We start from the raw sequence: 27599 nt of genomic DNA on the forward strand, positions 1-27599 counted from the left end.
CCCTGGCTGCAGTAGAAGCACTGTTTGTGAAGCGATAATTGGGAAAGACCAGGTTGCAGACCTGTCTGAGACATGCGAATGTACCCACACGTCATATTTTTATTAACTGTATCTAGAAATCAGAATGTAAGATTTAGATCTAGAAGCCTGATTCCCAAAACACGACAGCACAGCTCATGCAATCAGCCCTTGCTCTATATCCTAGAGGTGTACTTACCAGGGCTACAGTAATACAGACATTTCTATTTAAATTCACTATGGTGACCAGTTTCGTCTGATGACCTGATCAGCCTGAAAGTATCCATAAGAACACCCAACTTTAAAAGACCAGTCATATACTGTAGCTATACATTCTAAGATTTGCTCCTTAACACAGTCACACACATCCTTGCACACAGATTTACACTCATGGTGAAACATATATATTAACGCTGACGCAGTCATCCATTCACACCAAGGCATATTCATTTGAAAACGTGATCTTGGTACACTGCAAGACTTGGTTAGTCAGCAATGGCATGAACGGTCTCTAAAAAGATGTGGAACACAATAAAGACTACAGCCTTTGTGCCCGGGTCCATTAAGGAATCTGATAACACATGAATATTCCACAGACAAGCCTTCACTGCAACTAGGCATCTGGCAAACAGGGTTCAACTAATAGCAGTGGTTTAAAGAGGCAATCCAAGCCAATTTTCCCCCCCTTTAATTTAAAAAAAATTACTTTTAAAGCAAGGGTTCTCCGGAGCAGAACGGTGTTAATTTCAGCACCAGGGATCCCCTGCTTCTGGAGATACTTACCTCCATAGTGGGCGCCGGTAGCCACACCAGGGTTCACATTATGGGACCTGTGCAAGAACCTTCATAAAAAAAAACCCGCCAGGCCGTTTTAACCTCCTTTTTTTTGAGCGTTGCTATCACGCTATTCAGAAAGCCTCGATTACCTAAGATAGCAAAATTCGAGTAGCCGGCGACATGGCGATCACCTCTCTCAAAAGGCCTCACCAGGCGATTTGTTTTGGACGGCAGAGAGAGCTGCACAGAGAGAGCCAACTCTCCTGCGCAAATATCGCCAGCGATCAAAAGTTTTTAATATAAATTTGAATACTAGTGTAGATGAGCAGGGGGTCTCTGGAGCAGAACTGCGATGATTCCAGGTCCAGGAACCCCCTGCTTCCCAAGATACAGGCCCTGTTATGGAGTGCCGTTATCTCCTATGCATTTTATTCCCACGGTCATGTGACACGAGACATTTAAATGCATAGGAGATACTGGCACCCCATAACGGGGCCTGTTCTGCCTGCCAGCAGAAATAAAGTAAATAAAATGTTCAACTTACCCCTGCCATCATGAAGGGCGTCCTCATCACCATACTGCAGGCCCATGTCCTTCGATGAACATATATGAGAAAAAGTGGTGCTCAGATATAAACGTGTGGACTGCCAGTAGTGATATTTATAATTTCTTTGAAACAACGATTGTTTACACTGCAACCATCCATAAATGTAAATGTTTATAAATGTATGCCGGGGGACAAAATAACCTAGTGGTGTCCCTAAGACTACCACAGCCAATGGTCTTTGTGAATAAACCCCTCAAAAGCATAAAGCATCCTCTATAACAGGACAGAAGGTAAGCATATAAGGGCAGCAGCCCGTTACCTACCTCCCTGGGGGTATCCAGAACGAATCCAAAAGGTACAGTGTTCCATATGTCGTTGCAATCCTGTAGGGTAGAGGTAACAGCAGCGATGGAGCAAAGGAGCACAGCAGCAAAAAATGGATGGCAACTCCAGAATAAAAATAAAAGGTATTTAATTCATCAGCTAACGCTCACAGAAAAAGAAAGCCAGAAACGCACCAACGCGTTTCGTCCCGTGGGAATTTGTCAAGAAAGAATACAAGAAAAAATACAATCTAATTGCCCCTAACCCAGTAATAACCTTAATGGTTATTAAACAGAGGCCTAACCACCCACCCTGGCCCAACTATACCAAACCTGCACGCATTGATTGGCACAGTGGTATATCATACCCATATAATTGTAAGGAATCGGGGAACGCGCCCTCCGCGACGCACTCCATCCTTACCTGCAGCCTCAAGCAGCTCCGCGGATATTACCACGCGCGCGTGCACATGGAGAGGTTCTAATAACATTTAGGGACTAACCCCGCCTCCCGTTCATGTCACGGCTCCACGTGGAGCGCACACGTGATCCATGTCTACCACTCCCCAGCTGCATGTCAACAATCAATAATCTCCTTATCACGCCCACCTGTCTCCTGCACCACTACACCTATTTCTGCCTCCGCTGTGGCCGCACCTCCACTCCTCCCCTCTGTCTCATTGATCCTGATCTCCCATATATGCTCAGCTGTGCCACTTGCACTTTGGCTGAGCATAGTTCCTTGTAGCCTTGCAGTTCCCACATCCCTGTTCCTAGCTTTGTCTTGCCTTCCCTTGTTTGCTGTTTGACTTCCTGTGTACCGACCCGGCTCTGAATTACTAACCCCGGCTTACCTCATACCTTCCGCAGCTCTCCATCCCTGACCATGGCACTCAGGCACTCATATCCACCACCAGCTTAAGTTCTTTCAAATCTAAGGCTGTCTCACATTTTAACCTGGTCTGTAACTGTTTCATACGCTCATAATATATATTTTCTTTAACTGTGCATGCAATGTCTTGTATATAATGTATACCTTGTTCATTTATGTACTGTACTTGTAACCATGTATTATTTGTTTTACTCTGTGCCCAGGACATACTTGAAAACGAGAGGTAACTCTCAATGTATTACTTCCTGGTAAAATATTTTATAAATAAATAAATAAACTATTCTACTGGCTCCAACCCATGACCACGGCACCCCAGATATCGATTATTCTACTGCCTACAACCTCGGCAAGTATCAGGACTGTTCTTATATCTCCAATCCCGACCCGGCTACCTTGATCATCCACTCTCCAGACGTGTCTTCGTTGCTGTGGGTGGCGTTTATACATTCTCCCACCTCAGTACCGGGGTCCCGCCTTGTTCGTGGTGAGCACAAGCGTTACAAAAATATGGACATGATAAGCCACTATATCACTCAATGGTCAACCTAATAAAAATAATTAAGGCCAAAAATAAACAATAATCAAAGAAATACAAAAGCACCTAAACACCACAACAATAAAAGAACTAAAAAGCCTCAGCTACACATCTACACATTAATCTAGCACTTAAAACAGCAAAAAAAGAAAAAAGTAGCGCTACTCGCTATCCTAAAATCATTAAATAATCAATAAAAAATCAAGTGTAAATACAACACAAATGTGTAAATAGAGGAAGATTAAAGAGTCCAATATTGGTATACATAAGTCCAGCAGCCAGAGTCAAGGAGGGAGTTCCACGTCCCTCCAAATGTGAGCAGAGAAGAAAAAAGTGTCCTCCGGCGCGGTGACTCCATTATAGTTGTTGAGGATAGTCCAGATAAATGCAAAAGAAGACTACAATATATCAATACAGGTTATATACATACTAAAGCACTTAGAATAAAATACTTGCACTTACAAATTAAATGTGGCTTGTTCTGATCCTTTTCATCCCATCCGGAATAGCAGGGGTTAATCAGGAAAGGCTAGGTAAATTAGATATGGCCTGTACTGATGATTTTCTTCCTATCTGGAGTAGCAGGGGTTAATCAGGAAAGGCTAGGTCTCCAATGTATTCAGAGTATGCAATGGAAAGAAGAGAAAAATAGAGAAAAAAATCATGGCACAATAAATTTATTAACAATATTGCACTTGCAGCCAATATGTATTAAAAGTGTTTTGGATAGTTTCCCAGCGTGTGGTACAGTACAGCAGGGCCCCTGGTATACGGCGGGTTCCGTTCCAGAGGCCCGCCGTATAGTGAAAATCGCCGGAAAGCGGATCCGGCGATTTTCACTTCTGCGCATGCGCAAACTGGCATTTTTGCCGTTCTGCGCATGTGCAACCTATTGTATGCGCGCGCAACCTATAATATGCGCGCGCAACCTGCGGTCTGCACATGCGCGAATGGAAATCCAAGATGGCGGCCCCCTTCTCGGTGCCGCCGTATAAGCGGAACGCCGGATAACGGAGCGCCGAGAAGCTGGGCCCTGCTGTAGTTGGCGTCTCCGCTGTGATGGTAGTCCTAACTAGTTTCGCTACTGCTTCATCAGAGATCTCTCTGATGAAGCAGTAGCGAAACTAGTTAGATTTGGACTTGCAAGCCACCGTAGCTCCCTGCGACGTATGACGTGTGGATTCCCCTTTGCTGAAGCTGCCGGCTGTTTGATCCGTAGATACTTGTGTGTGGATGCGGATGCGGATGCTGCCGAGACACTGCTGTAACATCTCCTCCAGGCGCTCCTGACCAGGGGCAAGGCACAGGGGAGCAAGAGAGGTGCAGTATCTCCCTTCATTAAAAACTGAGGTGACGGACACAGCTGACACATCACTGAAGGGCGGGAGGATTTTGAGAGGAAATCGCCATTCTAGAGCCTCGATTAGCCCTTATAGCCTACTCAAGGCTACTAGAATTGCACGAATGTGAGAACCTACCGAGAAGTGTCGAATTAAGTATCACGACTCGCCGGGAGATTTTTTTTGAGAGAGAAAAAAAATGCATTTAAAGGATTTTAACGGCCACTTATCGAGGCTTACTGAATAGCAGTAGGCCATTTTTGGACGAAAAGGCCTCAAGAAGTGGCTCATCGAGGCTTATATTTAGGCCCTAATGATTGCTTTTCAAAGCTCCCGGGTGCCTGCGGGCCAATAGGAAGCTGTGATGTCACCCGGTGCGGCTTCCTATTGGCCCATGTGATCGGGGGCTTTAAACTGCAGATAGATACCGACACCCCCTTCGGTGGTATCTCTGGATGTAAGGGGTCCCCAGAGCTGAAATTTATGGGGTTACAGCTCCGGAGACCCCCTGCTTCAATCCTGTATTAAAAAAAGGAAAACAAAGCCCCGGCTTGGATTGCTCCATTAACATTTGAAGACTATTTCAATGGTGAGCAAAATATCCTCAGATAATATTTCCTTTGTGGAAGTGTGCACGAAGTCGTCTTAAGAATTTTTGGGCCCTGGACAAAGTGTAAATTGGGGGCCGCACCTCACAAAGGTCACATTTATATACAAATACATTGTGTTTATATTAAACAACATTCAAAACTTGTATAGAAATTCTGTAAATATTACTGCAAACACAAACAGATTATTTATCTACAGATGTCTCTTTCTGTTTTCTTTTCTTTCTTTTTTTATTCTCAAAGTCACAATTAACATCATGAAATTAGATTTGATGAAGTATATCTGGTTCCATTGTTATCGGGGAAAGAGCGTTCAGTTTCGGTGGAAGCAGGAACTGCGGAGCTCGTTCATAATAAGTTTTCAACTGCGGGAAAGATCTTTCGCCTTTGCAGTTTCTGGCCATCATTGATAAGAAAATATAAACATAAAACATGTTCAGTGTTAGGAAATGTAGACCCCAGTTTCTCACGCTGTAATAGTTTTTTAAGTACATTTTTGACGAATCAATTAAACTACCTATTCTATGAAAAACTGTAGACACTTGATCTTTGAATATCCTTTTTTTTAATAAAGAGGGAGGCTATATAAAATTAAAAACAATATACTGTTGTAATCAAACCACAAAATATATTTTAAATGATAATTAAGTATGTATGTATATCTTTATTTATGTAGCGCTTTTTCTGTCCTTGCAGGCGAGGCAGTGAGCGCGCTCAGGGGGCGGAGGCGTGTCAGGAGGCAGGCCTTGTCCCCAGAGCGGTCACGTGACCACTCCTCCGCTTCCCCGAGCAGTAAATTTGAAACCTGCCTGTCTCGGCAAAGTTTCTGAGCCTCCGCACGCATGCGGAGGGGAAAACTATAGACGCGCTGTTGACAGATGCAGGGGCTTTGTGCATCTGCTCAGCGCGGCTCAGCCCTCCTCAGCGAGCTTAAACTTACTATGTACCAGGCCTTACAAATATCCTGTTAATACATAAACCACCGTTGCTGTCTCTTTTCAAAGAAAAGAAAAAAGAATCATCTCACACACTGTCAATGCTTTGCCCAAAATGTTTAAGAAATATGGCCACAGTATCACTATTTGTTTTTTTTAGGTACTTGACCACGTGGTTCTGTGGAAGCAAATAAAGGGGTTTTAACCAAGGGAAATAACACAGCAGCTTGTTCACAGCTTCAAGGATCAGGACGGAGTTATAACAGTTTGTTCACACAATAACAATTTGGGAGCACCTGCAAACATATGGGGGCATCAATATTTCTCCAAAACATGAGACTGGGGGGCTCTCATCAGGAAGTAGGTCAGGGTGGCATAAAGTAAAGGTGGTTTCTACAACACCTCTCTTTTTGCTGTTGGTGCCTGTCTAGATGGGACTAACGATTAACCCTAGCACTAAAAGGGGCAAAGAAGTGTGTTGTCCTACCTCTTTTTCAGGAGGGGGTGTGGGGGGGGGAGGAGTGTATCCCCCTCGTAGGAAAGACAAGTAACATCCCCACTGGCTTCACATTCCAGAGATTCCTGCAATGTGATGTCAGGAGGAAGGAGCCGCAGCAGCAGCAGATCCATCTGAAACACTTTCTAGCAAGAAGACACCGTTTTAAACACACACCCTCTACTCCTCCTCCTCTTCCAAAAAAAAAAGAGCCCTCCTCCTCTCAGTCCTCCCACATCTGCAGCACTGACTCACAAGCGCTTATAGGAACTGCAGGCTGCCTCCTCCTTTTCCCCTCTTGTCTCCTTCAGCAAAGTTTTCCCCCAAAAGCTGTTTAAGTCACTTTTAGGGACCTCAGCAGTAGTCACAGAGCATGCAATGTAATCCCGGGGAGGGGGCTGGGTGGGTAGTGTCCTGCGCTGCTGAAAAGGAAGAGTACGAGTTGGCAATGTGAGTTTGGGTGCTGGTTTGGGGGAGATTGCAGGAACTCGCCCTGTGGGATCTCGGCATTGGTGCATTGGGGAGACTTGTTCCCGGGCTGCCCGGAGCCGATGTCTGCTGCCGGCCCATGCAGGTAAGCGGCTCTTCCCTGTTCCAGGGTACGTTGTAGCAGTTGCGTGTCCCATCGTGTTGCTGCGGATCACATTAACCCTTTGCAACACTGCAATGGGGGATATGCAGGGGTACAGGAACAATGTTTTGCGGTGGGGCAGCTGTACATAGAAAATCAGTAACATTACCATCCTTTAAACACGTATAAACCCGGGGGTGGGAGTGCACCCCAAGCCAGCTCCCATGGGGATACATGTTATTCGCTGGGGGGCCATGCTGATGTGGTAGTAGAAAGGTTTAGTATAGGTGCCTCTTGCTGTTTCCGAGGTAGACAGATGTGCACACAGAGGTGCAGGGACATTTCTTTTTTTGGGGGGGGGGGAGGGGGGGGAGTTCTGTACATACAAAATCAGTAACACATTATCATAGTGTAACAATGTATAAAACCAGAGCCTCTAGCACCCAATAAAACCAGAGCCTCTAGCACCCAAAGCTCCAGCCCACATGTGAGCACCCAATACCTTGAAGTAAGTGTGTGTGTGTGTGTGTGTGTGTGTGTGTGTGTATAACTCTCCATTGTAAATCTGTAAAAAGTCTCGCAGCAAGTAAGTGGTTAATATCAAGGCATAACCTAATACCCAGACAAGTGTACTTTTTATAATGAATGTTTTGGAGCCACTCAGACAGATGTGAACACATTTCTATGTGCTTGTGGTTGAGCCCATGTGCTATAGTTTTCCTCTGGGGGATGTCACTTGCAGGCAGTTTACAGGTTAAATCCCCAGCTTTATATGTCTTGACTTTAAAGAGATCAACAGCTCTGCTGGAACATGTCTGTTTTCCACATGCCATGATATGGCTCCTGCTGGGATCTGTACATTGTGTGTGTGTGTTTACACTGCCAATATGTGACTCCACCCACTGGCAGGGAGGATTTACCTTGTTCTTTGTTAGTTACTAGTCAAGTCTGCACTGGCCACAGCTTCTGCAACCATTCGCCTACCATCAGCTCGTTAAAACCTGCTTTTAATTTATCAAAGCTTTCTAGAATAATAGGTTATTGCAGATTAAAATGGTTTAGAAATAAATGCACCTTTTCATATGCTGCGGTGACCTCTTGGCTAATGGTTGGTAGACACAAATCCTCCCCTACTCTCATTCTGTGGGAAATTGCATAATTATATGCTGAGCTATAGAAGACTTCTTTGTGGCTCCACTATACATTGGGTGCATCAATTACAACGTGCAAAAAAAAAAGTAACATTTTATTTATATTCAAGCTGCTAAAGTATAAAGTGTTCCATTTTGTCAGTGATAACCAGAGCATTTTCTTACCTCTGTGTTTAATTGTATTTAGTTGGGAGTATATCTTGTCTGTGCTGTTTAGTTCTCATCTTGGAACTTTTAAGGCTCAAGGCAACTTCCCTGTTGAAACAGTTTTAAAACCACGTGTACAAGGTGGTCTATTTACGTTACCAATTGGTGTAGAGCGGCTCTGCATGTCACGCAGAATCCCAGGATTAGAACGGGCTTTTCAAATAATAGACTTTCGCACTGGGGGTTTGGCTGGGAAACGAAAAGATTTTCAGATTCCTTCTTCTTGAGTTGTAAAAAAAAATGTGAAGTGCTGCGTAATTGGCGCTATAAAAATATACATACACTGTATATACATTAAGAGCACAGGTTTCACATGCCATTCTTTACTGGATTGCAAGTAATACAAGATCTGTGTGCATGCCATAATTTCCATGCTACTTTGATATATTGAGCTTTCGCTGTGATGACTATGGAACAGAAGATATGAACAATTTGCATATGTATAGACCAATATGTGGCTGGGGAAGCTGTTCTTAATCAGACATCACCATAAGGACTTTTTCTGAAAGAATCTTTTCCGGCCCAGAAGATATTGACGCATAAGACATTGTAAATGAACACAGTGCGGATAATCCAACCCATGAGGTTGTGCTGTCACATTATGATTTACAGGAGGAATAAGGCATAGTCATGAGCATTTGGAAATTCTATTTAACCCCCTTAAATCTGTTGTGCTCAGGGTTAATATTCACTACAGTCTACACACATCACTACTGAGATGACTTCAACCTGTGCTCAGCTGACAAGAAGGATCATGTCAATTATTTTAGAAATGGTGTGTGCTATGCTGCATCCACAACTTTTCAGACACAAGCTTTGTTGATAACCAAACGGGTGGCTGAACCCATTGAAATGCTGATTTTAGTAAAAAATAAGATTTTCTTCTTTGAGCCATGTCAGGTTGATGTATCATTGCAGAATGGAGGGCACTGCCGGCTGAGCTCTTAAAGTTTTGTTATATTAAATAAGTGATATGACATGTACGTACATGAGAATACCATGAGGTTTACTCACTCGGCAGCTGTAAATGTACGTGTGGTACTATAAGTTTATTAATGTATGAAATGGCAACCCTGCTTTTGTGAGTTACTATTGCTAAAGAATGAGTTGAGCCGTACAGTGGAATTTGCATGCCCGGTACATGTTGGGGTGTAGTGATCAGATTACTGTTCAGTCCGAGCAATAAGTACTTATTTGATTCCAGACTGAGTGTTACACGTGCTGCAGGTGCAGAGTGACCATATAGCATATTTTACCCGAAAGCTGCTTGGTGCATGTTAATCTCTACTTCAATTCAAAAGTGTATACATCTGGAGTTGCCCTCTGCCTGTAAAAGTTCTGTTAAAGAAAACAAATGGAATTCAGTGGCGATGGTCGAAAAATGGTACTTTATTTTTTAATAAAAACTCATATATGGTATGCAACGTTAAGGGTTAATTTTACTTGCCAACATATATTGGCGAGGCAATACATTAAAAGTGCATGTGATGGTCATTTTTGAACAATAATTTCATAATGCAGAACATACTGCTTTTCTTTAGTAGTCATTACCCCAGTGATAACGGGATCAGAAATATGTAAGATGACTCGGTGCATGGCGACCACTTACGAAAGGGGACAATGGAAGCAAGGCAGTGACCAATCGTCTAGTAAACATACTGTATCACCATGCATGCATACATACACTGCCATTAGATTAGGCCGTCCCTATGTGTTACTGAACCTTCAAAGCCATCAGTATTTCCATAACCTTGAACCAGACCTGAAAATTTCACAATAACATGTGAATGTAAGAAAACATTAAAATATACAAAATTTGTATTCCATGAAATTAGTTTTGTCCTCCAAACAAAGTATACAGGGATTGGTAGTATTTCTAGGCAGTATGATCATCAGTTCCAAACACAAACATTTTACACGTGTGCTGTGTCAAGAAAAGTCACTGTGAACATCTGTTTGGAACTCATATTTTAGTGATACGTATGTGTACAACACTGAGCACACTGCTAGTGATACAATGTAGGGCAATACAAAGGACCAACTACTTTGCACTTAAGAACTAACAATGGAAAGTATTGAATAGGGTCAAACAAAGAAGACTGTTAAATGGGATTTTTTTTTTGAGGTGAGGTTACATTCCTAGGGTTGTAGCAATAAATGACCAATGCAAACTTCCCCACCCCCCGCCTTCATTGTTCACTAAAAGTATGATGTTCAAACTCCACCAGTCCCAGAGGGGCTGGAATGTAATGCTGTCCTATCAGCCTTGAAGTGGTTACCACCACTAAAGAAGAAATGCAGGGGTGAGATTTGTATCAAGTCTACTCTTTAGTGCCCGTGTCAAACAACCACTGGGTTCATTACTGTCAGTGTGAAATCTATCGCCACAAAAAATTGTGGAACTGTGTTTGATCCTTAAATAATTCATTGTAGGCTATGATACCTTTTTTTTCTAGAGAATGAGCATTCGAGTTCTTCGTGGATGAAATGAGTGTACAGTTCTTTCAAAACCTCACCTTCAATTGTACTGTCACTTGAAGAAGAAACCTATGAGGTTTCGAAAGCTCTTTACACAATAATTCCATAGATGAAGAACGCTAATGTTAGTCCACTGGAAGGATCACAACCTACAATGAATGAGCAAGACCTAGACCAGACTACCATTTTCAGTTTGGGCGCATCTAGATTTGTGTTACTTCTGGATCCATCTAGACTAGGGATGGCCAACTCCAGTCCTCAAGGGCCACCAACGTGTCAGGGTTTCAGGATATCCCTGCTTCAGCACAGGTGGCTCAATCATTGACTTTTTTTTTTTAAACAAAAAGTTAGGAATATACAATACAAGTCTCTCTGGCTTGAAGGATAGCTGCCGCAAATCTGTCAATATAAAATGTAGTTTGTCTAGAAGGTATCACAAACAACGGATATGATGCACTTCCTTTTATGTATTCTTTTGTGCAGATTTGTCTTTTCTGTTTCCTCCTCCTTATCTTGATCAAGTGGCGGGTTGTAAAAAATGATCCAGGACTTCTTTTATTTTCCTACTTGGAGACTATCCATTTAAAAACAAGAGTATTTCCTGCGGAGAATCCTTTGTGATTAAAAAAACAAAAAAACGACAACAGAAGCTGTGCTTGCTGCACCAAGGGAATGGTGGGTGCATTATATCCTCTGTCAGGGGAGAACATTTGTATATTGCTGTGATTTTCATATTTGGGACCTTACCTGAGCTGCGGTGAAGCTGAGAGCAGTGTACAGGTGGAACAGGGGATGCCAGTTGTTTAGAGAACTTACAGTAAGGGGGTCTGAAAATCCAGTTTCTAAAGCAACTATTTTGCCATTAAAGAAGTTATTAGGAACCCATTTCACTGCAGTGTGTTGGAGCCCCCCATGGCCATGGAAAGGGTTGAGGGTAGATTTTTTTTAAATGGCAGTAAACCTTAGCACACTTTCAGCACCATTTACATTACAGGGCCTTGAGATCTGCTAAAAGGTATCACCAATGACAATAAACCACGGTGTCTGTAGTTAAGCACTTTACATTAGGTCTGCACTGAAAGGGCAGTGGTTCTGTGGAGCAATAGGAGTTGATTGACACATGGTTACATGATGCGCCTCACGCGTCTCTCTTTATTCTTTGTCCCTAAAAACAACTAATTTAAATTGGTTTCAATCTGTCAATGAAACGTACTGTACATCAAATGCATATATTGTGTCCTGTAAAACCCATAGGAGTGCAAACCCAACTGGAGAAACATTACAAGCTATTGTTTTTAATAGAGCCATCATTTTTTATTTCTAAAACAATTCTCTGTATTTCTCTGGAACAAGGGAAATACGGGATACTTCCACGATAAAGGCTGTGATTGCAACGTAAACTTGAAAAAAACATTTATTTTTCAGCCATGTAGAAGGAAACAAGTGAATGAAATTCAAGTCCTTTGGGAAACCATTATGTACCTAGAAAGTTATTTGTACTAATCCTGAACAGTATTTATTTTTAATTGAATGTTAATTGTCTTAACTCGTTCCAGGTTGATCCTAGATATACAGTGCTTGTCATGATTGACAGCTAAATGAGACGCGTTGCAGGAACAATGATATAAGATGACATTGAAGGGAAATATCTCTGTTTTTGTTGCCATCATTATAGCAAGAAATAATCAATAGAAAAATGTTTGATTTCTCACTTATATTTATCATTATTCAAAAATGCATATATAGATAGAGCTTATTTTTTATTGTATTGTATTGTATGTCTTTATTTATATAGCGCCATAAATGTACATAGCGCTTCACAGTAGTAATACATATCATATAAATAACAAATAATATAAATAACAGATCATGGGAATAAGTGCTTCAGACATACTGTAAAAGTAACATTAAGGAAGGAGTCCCTGCTCCGAGGAGCTTACAATCTAATTGGTAGGTAGGGAGAACGTACAGAGACAGTAGGAGGGAATTCTAGTAAGTGCATATTTAAAAAAATGTAAGCAATATGTGCTACATTTATCACCAGTATTTCATGAAACAATTTATTATATATATATATATATATATATATATATATATATATATCTATATATCCTGCAGGAATTATATGTAACCCTGCTTCCCCCCCTCCCCCAGACTCTACGGTGGTGTCTAGGGTGCATGAGGGCAGATTACATGCGGTGTGGTGCGTACCTCTGAGGAACAGGAGGGCCTGAGCTTCCTGCGATGTTGTGGGGGAGCCAGGACCGGGCTTCTGGGGTGGTAGCCTCCATGATCTCCTAGTGGTGCAGCGCCTCCATCTTCTATACTCCCAGGAATATGGGACAGGACCGGTATAGAAGAACCCCTTGGGTCCCAGGGTAGTACTTTCCAAGTCACACACAGTCTTTACGGATGAAGAATAGTCTCTTTATTTGACAAAGCAACAATATCCCAACGATAAGGGCTTCCAACAGCCGCAACACAATAGCCAGAACGGGTTATACGCCGCTCGCTTTCGCCCAGATAATTCCTCCTCTCCTTCCCTCCAAGTCACTCTTCCGGCAGGATGGTCTGAGCTAGGGCTTCAATACCCCGTGACCCACCCCCGAGGTTAGCCTCGCGGTGGGTCTTGGATTCTCCCCATCACCCCTGGCAGTGGGGTGAGTGCATTGGTCCACCAAGTCTATAACTCTATCGGCTCTACTACAAGACGCTGATTCTTTCCGCTCTGCTTTCGCCTGCACTCTGCGCAGGGGAAACTGTAGGCCCCTCCAAATCCTCGGCCCGATCCGCAGGATTTCTTGACTCATGGCCTGTTAGCGGCACTGCATACTCCCGGCATAACTAACCGGCAACTCCAGACTCTGACTAATCTCGAACGAAGAACAACTACTCACCGGAGTTGGCTGCTAAATATAGAGCTAGCCCCACCCCTCGTGATGTCAACAGGACCTCCCCTCTTGCTCACGCCTGCAGCAGAGTCCAGGCCTGCATCTATCATTCAGGATAGGGCTATTAAGGGGGAAAACCCAGGATGATTACTGGTGCGTGATCTTAACAGGACTTACCACAGCAGAAGGAAGATAGGTATAGCCTGTGCTGTTTACAGGGGGCTACACTCTCCCTATGGTGGAATCTAATGGTCCCCACTTGGACCTATCTTTAACAGAACCATCCTGCGGCGAACCACCTGAGAAACAGCACACATAACATTGTCATAATACATGCATAATGAGGTAGTTTAATACAAGTACACCCAGGTGCTCCCGACATGGAGAACCCTACAGATAATGCCTTGGATCAGGCTTTCTTACCCGTCGTCCATTATGATCAGTGACAGTCACAGCGAACGACTGAACCGGCCCATGCTCAGGCCTGTATGTAACACCGTGCATGTAAATACACCTACCGATGCTCCATATGCGTACTAGCTCACCAATCTTATCCTCATTGTGATACCCCGCCTGATGTCAACAGGACCTCCCCTCTTGCTCACGCCTGCAGCAGAGTCCAGGCCTGCATCTATCATTCAGGATAGGGCTATTAAGGGGGAAAACCCAGGGTGATTACTGGTGCCTGATCTTAACAGGACTTACCACAGCAGAAGGAAGATAGGTATAGCCTGTGCTGTTTACAGGGGGCTACATATACATTTATTGTTTTTGACACAATCTCAAAACCTCAGTTTCTTCTTTTAATTGGTACTCACGATTGCATCTTGTTGGTGCATTAAATGGTATCACAACAAAAAACAAACAAATCTCCACTCTGGATTCATTAAAAGGTATCACAATACATGGCGAGTCTGTACAGCAAGGTGCAAGAGCCTACAGCTCCAATGGGCTTTATAATGCAGTTCTGCCTATTAAAACTAAGCAATAAACAAAGAAATCCTAGGGGCTCCCAGTAATAAATAAAGGCCGCCAGCCTCTTGATCCTCCCCTTCTCAGCAGTAATCAACAGAGCAAAATATGCTCAAGCATTCAAGAAGTTTCTAAAAAAAAAAAAAAAGCTGTGTTTGGACTCTATGGAACAAGACTTCTTAAAAACCAGTTGGGATATTCTAATTTGGCCTGTGATTCCTGCACCATCCAATTTGACATCTCCACATTCTTTCAACAACGGTCTCTGTGCATCGTTGCATATAGACTGAAAACAAACTTCTAATTGTTTATAGATATAAGGCAAACCAATGGACACCACTAGAATTCTCAAAAGGGTTCACTTGCCTTTTATTTTGGTTGAAAACATGCTACACCACAATGGGAAAATCTGTGTTCTTTTTGTGAAATCAAGTGTTTGTTTTTATCTGCTATCAAAATATAATTTATCTATATACCTAGTTGTTTTTTAAAATACTATTTTTTTTCTTTGTTTGCATGCTCCATGTAAAGGTGTAAATATTGACAACTAAAGGCGACCCGATCAGTAATGGTGACATATGAGGAGGCAATCCTCTTTATAAAGCCAAAAAGCCATCTCTTTAATGGTTTCGCAGGAACCAGGGACTGCTGCAAGGATTTTACAGTTGCATTTTAGTTCAGTCAAAAGATGGGACTGATGCTTTAAAACTACTGCACACTTATTTCTGTCATGTTTTGGAAATTGGGTATCTATTAACATGGACGTTTTTACATGGAAAATCTTTATTGAAAGGTACCCACTGAAGGACCCTGAGAGGTTCGAAGGCTTGTAACATTTCAACTACTTGTTGGTCCAATAAAAGGTATCATACCACCTACTCGCTCTTCCTCCTTTGCTACTACACAGAAGAAAGGACCAACATGCCTACTCACCCTTCTTTGCCTATAGAAAGATGGACATTTTAGTCCTCAGTAAGGGCTTTTAGCAAGATACTGAGGAAAACTACCACCTTTTTCAGCTTAAAAACAAACAAAACACAATGCCCATTCTAAGAACCAAAACATTGAACTTTCATTAAAGATTTTTCATGTAAACGGTTTTATGGGAGTACCAGATGCTACATTGTCATACCCAGTCGCAGATACTTAGATGCCTGGTGGCTGCCTCTTAGTATTGTTAGGGCTCCTTTATCTTTATGTGGTGTGTTCTCCTCTGGAAGCGTTTGTAACGCTTGCACTGCCCACGAGCAAGACAGGACTGAGGTGGGGAGGTAGTAAACCACGCACCCACAGCAGCGGAAGCGTGCCTGGCAGGCGGATTGTCAAACGTAGCCGGGTCTGGGTTGGAGAGAATGGGTTAGTCGATACTTGCCGAGGTCTTGGAGTATAGAGTTCAGAATAGTCAAAGTCCATGTAGCCGTGGTCTGGGGTTGGAGAGGTCAGAATAGTAGATGTCCGTATAGCTGGGGTTGGAGAGAGCAGCAGAGTCGAGGATAAGCCGGGGTCAATAGCCAGAGATATTCCAAAGACAAGCCGGGTCGGTACACGAAGGGTTAACTGCAAGAAAACCACAAGACAAGGAGCAGGGCAAAACGGACGTAGCAGGTCAAGGCTACAAGAGGTTATGCTCAGCAAGGTATGACAGGATCTGCAGGGTACTTATGGGAAACAGGAACCAGTAGCAGAGAGAGCGGAGGCAAGGATTGGCTGCAGGAGACAAGTGGGCTGATTGAATACTTGCCACGCAGCGGGGGAGCGGTGCACGTCGTGACCTGTGCGCGCCACGCGCAAGAAGCGCGGCGCGTCCGAGGGCGGAGCTTAGCTCCGTGGCACATTAGAAGAGCTGGGCATGTTCTGTAAGCAGAGCGGGTGTGCGCGCACGCACTGGTGCCAGAGCGGACGTGTTCCCCCGATTTCTTTACAGCGTTGAAACGAAAGCCATACCTGCTATTACCAATTCCAAAGCCTCTTACCTTATTATTGTTATGAACTATATAATCCAGCTCGTAAACGGATTATAAATGACCTGGGGCTGCTTTTAGCTCGAGGAACTAATAAAGAAAAGAAAGATGGAAGACGTGACCTAAGCATGCATCTCAGCATGGGTACAATATGTTCAATTTGTAGGCTAAAGGCATAGCCATGGATTAAGTGGTTTAAGCTTCTTCCTTATTAGACCCCTGCTGTAGGTCAGAGTGGGGATAGCAACAGCAATAGAGCTTGAATTTGAGGGGTGTTCACTTCCTTGAAGCATTGTGTATATTTATGGATGTTTGGGTCATTTCAGTCTAAATTAATTCTGACCCTATTCCATCATGCTAAAATGTTTTGACTTGATTTTCCTTTTTAAAAATAGCCCCGTGATATTTGTTCAGCATTAGACTTTTGACCCCGAATTTGTAGAATTGTATTCTAAAAGTGGTTAAGAAATGGGGGGAAATATGACTCCATATTATAACTCCAGCTAGATGCCTGTTGCCGCACTAGCCCTTTTTCAATGTATTGTGAAGCTGCTTCCCCTTGCCTTAGCGGATTTTAGTCCCGCGCATTGGAATAGGATTGATCTGGGACTCGGCTTTACAGCACATTGACCAGCAATCATACCCCTTGACAGACAATCATACTCCTTTAGGCCAAGGCCATAGTACAGGCGCGTGCGACGGAGCGCATGGCGTGCGCCTGCTGCAGAGGCGATCTGTGGCCTGTGGGATTACTATGATGCAAGCGACGGGGAGGTGTGTCCGTGACGTCACAAGGCCGGTTCGCCCTCATTGGCTGAACCGCCCACGTGACTCGGCCGCTCGCGTGCACTACGGGCAGCCTCATAGAGGAGCCGTCTCTTGGTCGCGCCCGCGATCACTGAACTAGGCCTTATACTCCTCGATGCCTTCGTTTTGTTTTCTGACACAAGAATCATCAGGTTATTTGATGCATATTTTAAGCTGTTTCGCTCCATCTTACATTTCTTAGCTGTAACTTGACATTTATTTTATCAACTAGGAGTGCATATTAAGTCTTTTTTTTTCCCCCCCTAGCCATATACGCAGTATGAGAGGGGGGATTAACGAAGCTCTGAGCTGTGTTGTCGGAGCACGGTTCATAACAAGACCCTTGTGCACTACTGTGGTGTCAGGTAGTCTGGTTACTCGATTAGCCATTCTACCATTGTGATTATATTTTCCTATACTTCATGCGTTGATCTGCGCTCCCCTTGTTTTGTCTTTCACACACTCCACTGAGGATCATGGAAAGATCTTTTTTAGGGTTTTGAGCTGCAGATATTGGACTCCGAAGTAGTGCACCAGCATTGGCGTGCATGCAGGGGCCCTCTATTACGGTAACATCAGTGCCTTGTTTTTCTTTCTTTTCACCGGTTAGAGAGAGCGCCTTAGTATTTATTCTACCACATCTGTTCATGGTCCCAAGGCTCAACAAAGTATCCGGCCGCTCCTCTTACCGTGCACCCCAAAACTGGAACAACCTACTCTCACAGCCACCACAGTCTAAGTTCTTTCAAAACCAAAGCTGTCTCACATTTTACTCTCGTCTGTATCTGTTACATACATCTATAATATATATTATCTCTAACTGTGCATGCAATGTATAACCCTGTTCACTTATGTAACTATGTATTTGTAACCATGTATTATTTGTCATCTTAATTCTACGCCCAGGACATACTTGAAAACGAGAGGTAACTCTCAATGTATTACGTCCTGGTAAAATTTTTTATAAATAAAATACAGCAGAAATCTCTACAAACCATTCAAGCATCAACACACTAACCTAATAAAATGGAATAACCTTGGCAAACTAACCAATCCCTATCCAAATTGAAATGTGTCAATAGAGTAGCAAATCACATACTACACCAAAACATAACTACAGCAGCTTGTTTTCAAGCCATCCAGCACAGCACCTAACACACGTTTCGCCTCACACGCATCTTGCCTTCTCCCAGGAGGGCATAATTACATGTTTCACCCTGCCTTTTAAACACGCAGTAATGATGTTGGGCACAAAACAATAAATGGTGATGTTTTGTTTCTGCTGTGGTGAAGTAGTCAGACATGATATATGATATGTTGTGTTATAAATCATTTATGGACATTGCATGGCTTTTTATTCCATAACTTGCTTGAAATACTTTTTGATGGACTAAACCAGGGGTGGCCAACCTGACTGACTCAGAGCCAGAATTTACCAGTGTGATTGTCAAAGGGCCACAATAAGCAACCCCCCTCCCCAAAAATGAATACTTGTATACACTGACGCAGAACATAACCTGACGGCACTATATACTGACACAGCCAGGTTATACTCCATATTATACACTGACCCGGAGTATAACCTGATGGCACTATACACTGACACACAGAGTATGTAGCCAGCGGCACACCACACACTGACTTAGGACATAACCTGTCGGTACTATACTGTGACGGTGAGGGGGTACCCAGGCCAATAATAAAGGTATTATGCCCGTCTGGGTGCCCCTGAGCCATATTGGGGAGTTTGAAGTGTCAGCTCTACAACCCAGTTATGGCATGTGAACTGTATTTTAATAAAGATGTATGTGTGTGTTTTACTGTTCCAGGAGTGCTAACCAGCGGAGATTCGCAGGGCATGAATTTTAGGGATGATTTTATGGCAAAATGTTGTCAGGGTGCGTTTTGGGTAGAAGGGGGCCAAACTTGCTGGTTACCATGAAACATGTGCCCAGGAATCCTACCAGATTCCTGGAGACATGAAGACACAGACCACTGGACAAAATCCTCCCTTGGAAGCAGTTAGTGGCTCACCGCCAGATCTCCTTGCTTCAGCACAGACCAGAACAGTAAGACCGGGCAGGGGGAAATCACATTCCAGGGTCCCCCGGTATATGCCCAACCCCCAAGAACCAAGTGTAGGGGTGTCTCTCCCACCAGGTATAAGGTGGCGAGAGTAAAAATGTTTCTACGTCCAGCGCTTAAATAATAAAAGTGGCTGTTTGCTAACTTTTGTTAGAAAGCTCCTAGCGCTCTGAAACTTGATGTGCGCATCATTCAGGTAGAAACCTATAAAACAACCATAACGTCATTTTTATAACTTTTTATAAAAATTGATGGATGAAAGCCCCCTCAAATAGCGTATTAAACATAATAGGCATATTTGGGCTTTCATTTAGGACACCGGAGACAGGGAAATACTCATTTATTGTAGCACCCCCACTTAGTATGCGTGAAGTGACTCACTGTTAATGAGCTGAGGATGTGCAGCTCTGGACTTCTAAGGTATCCCGCTGGCTTGATGCCACAATGTCTGTAAAAATCCAGAGTTGAAAGGGCTCAGTGTCCCTAAGGTGTTAGTTGGGGAGGGGTTCCTCAAGTACCCCTATCTAGTGTAATGTCCGGGCAGTTTGGCAAATAGTGGCCAGCCCAGACTTACTTTCGCCAGGTAGAGGGGCTGGGTCTCATATGCTAAGATCAAAGGTGCTATGTTCGCGCATACCCTTGGCAGAATGAGAAGCTCCCTCTGCCAGGTTTGTGAAGTACTGTATTGGCAACTCTGGGATTGGTGGGAAAAGTTATTCCCACAGAGAGATTGACTGCACTGATTGGGTATAGGGTTTTGAACCTTATAAAAAACCATGCAGCCCATCGGGAATGAGGACTATCTATATTAATCATTGACTTCGTAAGATTCCAAGTGCCATTACCGTGATGGAAGAACGAAGGAAGCAGCTCCGTAGGAGTACACAGCTGTTGCGACTTGCACCGCTGACCGAGGACAGTTCCAAGCCGTTTCGCGAGTAACTCCCGCTCCTGGGAAATTACTCCTAAAGACTTTATTTTTCAACATTTCATTCTGGAAACCAATTATTTTGTTTGCCCCCGTCCCAGTAAGTGTGTTTTGACTGTAATTGCGGAACATTGTGTGTATGTCTTTTCGTGGAATAAATTACAATTTATTTTACCTCCTTGCTTTGCTCTATCATATGCCGGGTATATGCTCATATCATGATCCCGGGTATAAATGTGTTAAGAGACCTGGTCTCCCGTGACACATACACTGGCATAGGACATAACCTGGCATCATAAGAGATACAGTTAATTACCTAATAGCCATACCCATACAATGTTTCCCAAGACATGCTTAAAAACATTATGCTCATGTCAGTGCATTTTCCAGGACAGACGCAGCACTAGGATTATCTATTACTTAGTTTCAGACTAATTTTAGTCTAGACTAAAGATAGTTTACTTGACCAAACTTTGGTGTGACTGACAGATTGTTTGAAATGTCATTAGCATGGTGATTGGCGTTCTCTTAACATTTTCTCTATTCAAAAGGGGAAAAATGTACTTAGCTTGTCAGGTTCAGATGCCTGTTGTCTTTTTCGTGCTTTCCTTTACATTTCTTCTAACTAAGCTCGTAAGAAAAGCGGCATCAACAACACAGTGGTTGAATGTGGAGCCCAGATAACACTTCGTTCACTGACCTTTGTTACAGAGAAGCTGCTAATAGTGACAACCTAATGCCTAGTTCTGTAATCCTTGGGAGAAGGGTATTATTTTTCAGTGGGGACTCCGAAAATAAAGTACAACTTTAAAGTAGTTCTGAGTATAGCTATTTGCCTCCAAGAACCTTCTAAAACTGCTTTAGTTGCTATAATTTTAGTTGTTGCTTTGGTCTGTTTGTCATATGCAGTAATACATTTATTACATTAAATGAACAGTTCTGCCTAGGATATATATATTTTTTTTTTCCATGTATTTATTTGGGATGCACGTGGTCTCTGACGCTAAACCTCATTCCAGCTCTGGGACCGCCTGCTCCCTGAGATACTTGCCTCTGATGGTACCCCCAGTACAGTCCCCTCCACGGTTAACAATATGGTTGTTTAAAGCTCCCTTAAACCACATGGAGGTTTAAAGCTCCCACATTAAGCAGGCCAATAGGAAGCTGCCACGTCATCCAGTGCAGCTTTCTATTGGCCTGCGTAATGTGGGAGCTTTAAACCTCCATGTGGTTTAAGGCAAGGACCTTTTTGGAGGTAAATATCTCGGGAAGCAGGGGGTCCCCAGGGCTGAAATCAACGTGATCTTTGCACCGGTGAACTCCTACCCACCAAGGAGGGATGTATTTATTTTTTACATGGAATTCTCCTTTAAGAATTTTCTTGTTGCTTAACATTACAAAGAGGCCTAGGTGGTTCGCATTAAGCCTGTGCATGGTACATCTATGGTACAGATAACTGTTGTAGTTCAATGAAGGTATTACAATTTACAATTAATCTGGTTTAAAGAACAAAGTTCAGATTCGTCAAGTCAATGGATCGTGTGCGTTAACCTGAATCGGAGCTTGATCTGCCCCAAAGAGCAAAAAGGAGTGTTTTCAGGGTATTGGACCGCACTCTATCCTGAGGCATACTCCATCCCACAAGGAGCAGCCACTTTACATTTTGTGTCAACATTGCCCCTTATCCCATCTACATTGTAAGCTCTCAGGAGCTCTCATTACCTCTATCTGTTTGCACATGTTTGTCCTTGTTTGTATGTCATTCTGTTTGTCATTTACATAACTCTGCACCTGCATTGTACCGCGCTGCGGAATATGTTGTCGCTTTAGAAAGAAACGATCATTCTAATATTGTGCGCAGGTACAAAATAGTCAACATTTTGAGGCACGGTGGGCGCTCTGCGGACTGGTTCTAATAGGTGCTTTCTTTTCTGAGTTATAAAAATACATTGCTTACATGAGCTGTTTGATTTAGACTTTTACTCATGCTAATTGTTATAAGCATAGATAAATAATACACTTCATTCCTGAATCATTCATCTAAAACTTTACCCAGACAATTACAAAAGATTATGCGTTGCTGGATCCTGTCTTCCCACTGCAGTAAATTAAGTATAACGAGGACTGTTATATGTAATGTTTTTTGCTGCTTTCTAAAGAGCAAAAACCATGGGAATTCTTAATAAATATAGACTTTTTCTTATTATTTCATCTTTTTATCAACATATAAAAGGTAGAAATTCCATATTGCTGAACCCGCTGTATACATTTCTTAGGTCCTTGGTTGTGTACCTAAAATACAATATGTAGGTTACAGAAGCTCTAACAAAAATCTTACGCAATTACAGACATGGCGTCATCATAACCCTTCTAATTGTTGTTAATTGCACTGCAACATCAGGTTCCGTCTGGAATTTCCCTGATTTCCACTATTGAAGTTCTGTTTAAACCAATGCTTTTGAGTATTTCTGCGGTGCATCCTATTTATCTTGCAATATGATCATTTGGCAATTCAGCATTATGTAGATAAACGAGAAACTCCGGTTTCTGGTGGAATATCTTCTTTGATATTTTTTGTGCCCTCTTTACATCAGTAACGCATGAAAGGGACTTGCATAGACATCCCCTTGGAGTGCTGGGCACTAATGTGTACACTGTTAAAGTTTGAAACCATTTACTGCACTGCATTCTGATTGTGTCTCTAGATCATTGATCGTTGAATAAGATTGTGGTTTGCATTTTCTTAAAAGCACAACCCATTCGGGTAATTACGGAGGTATCTCGGGAAGCAGGGGGGTCCCCAGGGCTGAAATTAATGGGGCTCCGGAGACTCCCTACTTAATCCTATGTTTAAAAAAAAAAAAAAGAATGAAAAAGGATTGCATCTTTAAGGGCATTTAACAGATAGAATTGATCTACAGACTTGTGGTGTGAGATTTCTTACATTTACTGTCCTTTTAATAGGGGCTGTTGGATTCCTAGTTTTGGCACACTTTTATTTTTTTTACTACTTTATTTTATAGAGTCCAAAATGGGAAATATTCATGTATTTAACCCAGCTCATCCTTCCGGAGTTCACCAGATTCTGGTTTAATAATAATAATAACCTAATAAAAAAGCACACTTATCAGTGTATACCCTTGGGTAATAAGTATAAAAGAAATAAGTCAAAACCAATGTGGCTAAATAAACAGGTAGGGGAGGAAATGGACAAGAAGAGGCAGGCGTTTAGATTCTTTAAGTCAGAAGGGACAGAGACATCGTATCAGAATTATAAGGAATGTAACAAAAATTGCAAAAGGGCAATTCAATTAGCAAAAATGGATAATGAAAAAAGGATTGCACTAGAAAGTAAGGTCAACCCTAAAAAGTACCTTAATAACAAAAAAATGAGAAAAGAAAATATAGGACCCTTTCAGTGTGAGATGGGTAGGCAGATTATTGGAGATAAGGAAAAAGCAGAGGTATTAAACAAATTCTTTGCCTCTGTGTTTACCAGGGAAGAATCACGTTCAATAGTAGCGCCACAGGAGGAAGCCACAACCTCCATATTAATGACCAATTGGTTAACTGAGGAAGAAGGTCATAAGCGACTTGAAAAAATTAAAGTAAATAAGGCACCTGGCCCAGATGGCATACATCCAAGAGTTCTCAAGGAGTTAAGCTCAGTAATAGCAAAAACATTATATTTAATATTCAAGGACTCCATTTCCACAGGCTCAGTACTACAAGATTGGCGTAAAGCAGATGTGGTGTCTATATTTAAAAAGGGAGCTAGATCACACCCGGGGAATTACAGACCTGTAAGCCTGACTTCAATAGTAGGGAAACTACTTGAAGGTTTAATACGGGATAATATTCAGGAATACCTAATGGAAAACAAAATTATTAGTAATAATCAGCATGGATTTATGAAGGATAGATCTTGCCAAACTAACCTTATTTGTTTCTTTGAGGAGGTAAGTAGGAATTTAGACCAGGGTAATGCAGTTGATGTGGTCTACTTAGATTTTGCAAAGGCTTTTGATACGGTTTCACACGAGGTTGGTGTACAAAATAAAGAAAATTGGACTCAGTAATAATATATGCACCTGGATTGAAAACTGGTTAAAGGACAGACAACAGAGGGTTGTCATAAATGGAACTTTTTCAGGTTGGGCTAAAGTTGGGAGTGGAGTACCTCAAGGATCGGTACTGGGACCCCTGCTTTTTAACTTGTTTATTAATGACCTTGAGGTTGGGATCGAGAGCAAAGTCTCCATCTTTGCTGATGATACTAAATTGTGTAAGGTAATAGAATCAGAGCAGGATGTAATTTCTCTTCAGAAGGACTTGGAGAGACTGGAAACGTGGGCAGGTAAATGGCAAATGAGGTTTAATACAGATAAATGTAAGGTTATGCATTTGGGATGCAAGAATAAAAAGGCGACTTACAAATTAAATGGAGATATATTGGGGGAATCCTTGATAGAGAAGGATTTAGGAGTGCTTGTAGACAGCAGGCTTAGCAATAGTGCCCAATGTCATGCAGTAGCTGCAAAGGCAAAGAAGATCTTATCTTGCATCAAATGGGCAATGGATGGAAGGGAAGTAAACATAATTATGTCCCTTTACAAAGCATTAGTAAGACCACACCTTGAATATGGAGTACAATTTTGGGCACCAATCCTAAGAAAAGACATTATGGAACTAGAGAGAGTGCAGAGAAGAGCCACCAAATGAATAAAGGGGATGGACATTCTAACTTATGAGAAGAGGCTAGCTAAATTAGATTTATGTACATTAGAAAAGAGGCGTTTAAGAGGGGATATGATAACAATATACAAATATATTCAGGGACAAAACAAGGAGCTTTCAAAAGAACTATTCATCCCACGGGCAGTACAAAGGACTCGGGGCCATCCCTTAAGGTTGGAGGAAAGGAAATTTCACCAGCAACAAAGGAAAGGGTTCTTTACAGTAAGGGCAGTTAAAATGTGGAATTCATTACCCATGGAGACTGTGATGGCAGATACAATAGATTTGTTCAAAAAAAGGTTGGACATCTTTTTAGATGGGAAATGTATACAGGGATATACCAAATAAGTATACATGGGAAGGATGTTGATCCAGGGATTAATCCGATTGCCAATTCTTGGAGTCAGGAAGGAATTAATTTTTCCCCTTAATAGGGTTTTTTGTTTGCCTTCCTCTGGATCAATAAGTAAGTATAGATATAGGATAAAGCATCTGTTGTCTAAATTTAGCATAGGTTGAACTTGATGGACGTACGTTTTTTTTCAACCTCATCTACTATGTAACTATGTAACTATGTAACTTTTTTTTTTTTTTTACTGCCTGAAGGACCTGCAAAGCATTGATAAGACAAAATTAACTACTGTGTATAATTGTTACCTAACTTGTTTTTTCACACTGTACAATACTCAGATTTACAATTATCAACCCACCCCCTTGTCCCCAGGAGATTGTAGTCAACTCCTGGTTCTCCTAGTCTCCATAGAAATGTAAAACCATTGAGAACAGGGGGCATTGGGGCGTAAGCATGTGAAACAAGCAAGTAGAACAGAAGAACGTGATGACCTGAAGTTAGATTTGCAATACTTCAGATTTTGTTTTGTTTTTCATCTTGGACGGCTATTCACCAAACTGCAGTACCTGTATCATGCAAGATAGCCCCTAGCCTTTCGTAGCGAATAGGCCCCATGGCAATAGAAATTTGTTTTGCATTTATTTATTTTTGTATTTTTTTTTCCCCCCCTTATGTTTTTCCAATCACAATGTTTTTCTGAACATGTCTGTGTGTTTTCCTGAGTAACTCCTGGAAAATGTGTTTCATTTATTTTCTAAACAGATGTGTGGTGCTGAAGTGATGGTTTGATGCAGGCCAGTTTTCAGTAAGTTAAGTGTAGACGGATAATTTTTTTAATTTTTTTGGCGGATTTGGATAGGCCGGCGGTTCCTCTGGTCTGCGGATCGCATCAAAGATAGCAATCCGCAATTTCTGGGGGTTTTTTTTTTCTTTTTTTTTTTCTCTCCAGAGGCAAAGAACAATCCGTTCCCAGATGAATTTTTCACAATCTGCAAACGGGTTCTTAAAAAGAAAAACCCACACAGAGAGACCTTTCTAATTGTGTGTGTGTGTGTCCTCAAACGTCCCTCCAAATAAATTAGGGAGACCAGGCCTGTGCTGATTAAGAAGCACACTTGAGGCACTTGGCAGGGAGATATGCAAAGTATATTTAAATGAGTCCCATACCACATTTCCTAAAAGGGTTTCCATACCAACTATATAGAGTTGATAAGCCATGGGCACCAACCTAATGACTGGAATGGTGTTGGACCCAACAGGACGAACCCAGAACCACTGCTTTTCTAGGGTAAGGTTAGTGACTTACCTAAGCGGCTGGCGGCTGAGTGTTCCCATCGGCGAGGTGAGCAGTAGCTAAATGTCAGCGGTCATTTTAGTTGAGGCGAAATGGCTTGGACCAAATATCCTAGACCGCTAGTGTTGTGTCAACTGTTTAGCCAACTATTGTAATTTGCATTTGCTACAGAATCACGGAAGCTCACAAGGCTACTAATTGTCCTGCGGTGGAGTTCCTCATACCATTGCCTAAAAGTTATTTCATTTTTTAATACTGTATAATGAAGATGTTTTTTTTTTGTTTTTTTTACATTATCTGTAAACCAATTAAATGCCCGTGTGTCCCATTTCAATAAACTGAAAAGCGGCGTACTCCTCGTCAGGGAAGCTTAAAGCCATTTCATTGGAATGGTGCATCGGCCTTCCCTGATCAGGAGAACACTGCTTCACAGCATATTGAATAGGTGTCAGAAATCGCCTGACAGATCCAGCATCATCAACCCTGTGAGTGTGAATGCAGTGCAAAGAAAGGCTTCATTACGAAATACTAGTAGTATAATGATCTGAATCATTTTTCTCATTCTGAAGTTGAAATGGTAACAAAAGGATGAAAGCACAGTGGCTCATACATATGTTTTTGTTGTAGCACACGACAATGTATTAAAGACAAGGGGGCAGAAAAAGCACTACTACCAAGTCAATGTATTGTAAGA

General features: G+C 42.2%; 1 protein-coding gene across 2 annotated transcripts in view; it reads left to right on the forward strand.

Moving 5' to 3' along the window:
- Positions 1-6708: 6708 nt before the first annotated feature.
- Positions 6709-27599, forward strand: part of PTPN14 (protein tyrosine phosphatase non-receptor type 14) — a 119128-nt gene continuing 98237 nt past the window's right edge. Inside the window, exon 1 of one of the 2 annotated variants that reach the window (XM_075595627.1) lies at positions 6709-7045. The gene's annotated coding sequence lies outside the window, so the exon portion shown is untranslated. The remainder of the gene's footprint in view (positions 7046-27599) is intronic. The other variant, XM_075595630.1, reaches the window with a different exon arrangement.

Source organism: Ascaphus truei, chromosome 4 (assembly GCF_040206685.1).
Source record: "Ascaphus truei isolate aAscTru1 chromosome 4, aAscTru1.hap1, whole genome shotgun sequence".
Lineage (NCBI taxonomy): Eukaryota > Metazoa > Chordata > Amphibia > Anura > Ascaphidae > Ascaphus > Ascaphus truei.